The sequence below is a fragment of the Ursus americanus genome, chromosome 5, assembly GCF_024610735.1.
Source record: "Ursus americanus isolate L20-20 chromosome 5, mUrsAme1.1.p, whole genome shotgun sequence".
Lineage (NCBI taxonomy): Eukaryota > Metazoa > Chordata > Mammalia > Carnivora > Ursidae > Ursus > Ursus americanus.
Genome location: NC_142131.1, coordinates 86,619,053 through 86,621,729, shown reverse-complemented (window position 1 = coordinate 86,621,729; position 2,677 = coordinate 86,619,053).

The window sequence follows — 2,677 nt, the reverse complement described above, 5'->3', positions numbered from 1 at the left end:
AACTCAATGGTAGGGTATTTTTACATGTTTTCATTTAAAATCTGTTTAATTAACATATGCTGTAATATTAATTTGAGGGGTAGAATTTAGTGATTCATCAGTTTTTTATTACACCTAGTCCCTATTACATCACATGCCCTCCTCAATGCCCATCACCCAATTACCCCGTCCCCCTCACCCACCTCCCATCTAGCAATCTTCAGTTTGTTTCCCACAGTTAAAAGTCTCTTATGGTTTGCCTCCCTCCCTGTATCCCTCTTCTTTTCTTTTCCTTCCTTTCCCCATGTTCATCTGTTTTATTTCTTCAATTCCACGTGTGAGTGAAATCATATGGTATTTGTCTTTCTCTGAGACTTATTTCACTTAACATAATACCATCTAGTTCCATCCAAGTGGTTGCAAATGCCAAGATGCCATTCTTTTTGATGGCTGAGTAATATTCCATTGTACATATGCAAATGGCCAACTGACAGATGAAAAAATGCTCAACAACACTCAGTATCAGGGAAATAAAATTGAAAACCATAATGAGATACCACCTCGCACCAGTCAGAATGGTTAAGATTTACATCTCAGGAAACAACAGATATTGGCAAGGATGTGGAGAAAGGGGAACCTTCTTACACTATTGGGAAGAATGCAAGCTGGTACAACCACTCAGGAAAATTGTACAGAGGTTCCTTAAGAAGTTAAAAAGAGAGCTACACTAGGACTCAGCAATTACACTACTATGTGTTTACCCCAAAGGTACAAATTCAGTGATCCAAAGGGACACCTGCACCCCAATATTTATAGAGGCAATGTCCACAATGGCCAAGCTATTGAAGGAGCTGAGGTGTCCTTCAACAGATGAATGGATAAATAATTGCTATATTAGCAATTAGAAGGGATGAATACCATTTGCACCAACATGGATGGAACTGGAGGGTATTATGTTGAGCGAAAGAGGTCCATCAGAGAAAGACTATTATCATATGGTTTCACTCATATGTGGAATATAAAGAACAGTGCGGTAAACCTTAAGAGAAGGGAGGGAAAACTGAATGGGAAGTTAAAAGCGAGGGAAGAAAACCATGAGAGACAGTTAACAGTAGGATACAAACTGAGGGTTGCTAGAAGTGAGGTGGTTGTGGAGATGGGGTAACTGGGTGATGGGCTTTAAAGAGAGCACATGATGTGATGAGCACTGGGTGTTATTCACAATTGATAAATTACTGAACCTTACATCTGAAAATAATGGCATAGTATATATTGGCTAATTAAATATAAGTCATAAGAGAAAGGAAAATGAGGGGAGATTGGTACATTTATCATGCAGATTGATGTCAAAGAAAGCATGAGTAGCAATACATATATCAGAAAAAATATACTTTAAAAAAGCTTCTGCACAGCCAAGGAAACAGACAATAAAACTAAGAGGCAGCCCACGGAATGGGAGAATATATTTGCAAATGACACTACAGATAAAAGACTGGTATCCAAGATGTACAAAGAATTTCTCAAACTCAATACATGAGAAACAAATAAATCAAAAAATGGGCAGAAGATATGAACAGACACTTTTCCAATGAAGACATACAAATGGCTAACAGACACATGAAAAAATGTTCAACATCATTAGCCATCAGGGAAATTCAAATCAAAATCACATTGAGATACCACCTTACACCACTTAGAATAGCAAAAATAGACAAGGCAAGAAACAACAATTGTTGGAGAGGATGTGGAGAAAGGGCATCCCTCCTACATTGCTGGTGGGAATGCAGTTTGGTGCAGCCACTCTGGACAACAGTGTGGAGGTCCCTTAAAAAGTTAAAAATTGAGCTACCCTATGACCCAGCCATTGCACTACTGGATATTTACCCCAAAGATACAGACGTAGTGAAGTGAAGGGCCATATGCACCCCAATGTTCACAGCAGCATTGTCCACAATAGCTAAATTGTGGAAGGAGCTGAGATGCCCTTCAACAGATGACTGGATTAAGAAGCTGTGGTCCATATATACAATGGAATGTTACTCAGCTATCAGAAAGAACGAATTCTCAACATTTGCTGCAACATGGACAGCAGTGGAGGAGACAATGCTAAGTGAAAGAAGTCAAGCAGAGAAAGACAATTATCATATGATTTTTCTCATCTATGGAACATAAGAACTAGGAAGATCGGTAGGGGAAGAAAGGGATAAAGAAAGGGGGGTAATCAGAAGGGGGGATGAAACATGAGAGACTATGGACTCTGAGAAACAAACTGAGGGCTTCAGAGGGGAGGGGGATGGGGGAATGGGATAGGCCAGTGATGGGTAGTAAGGAGGGCATGTATTGCATGGTGCACTGGGTGTTATACGCAACTAATGAATCATCGAACTTTACATCGGAAACCGGGGATGTACTGTATGATGACTAACATAATATAATAAAAAATTTTTTTAAAAAAGAAAAATATATACTTTAAAAATGAAAACTTAGAGAAATAGAATTTTTTTAAAAAGATTTTATTTAGTCATTGACAGAGAGAAAGACAGTCAGTGAGAGAGGGAACACAAGCAGGAGTTGGAAGATGAAGAAGCAGACTCCCAGCAGAGCAGGGAGCCTGATGTGGGGCTCGATCCCAGGACCCTGGTATCACGCCCTGAGCAAAAGGCAGCTGGATAATGACTGAGCCACCCAGACACCCCAG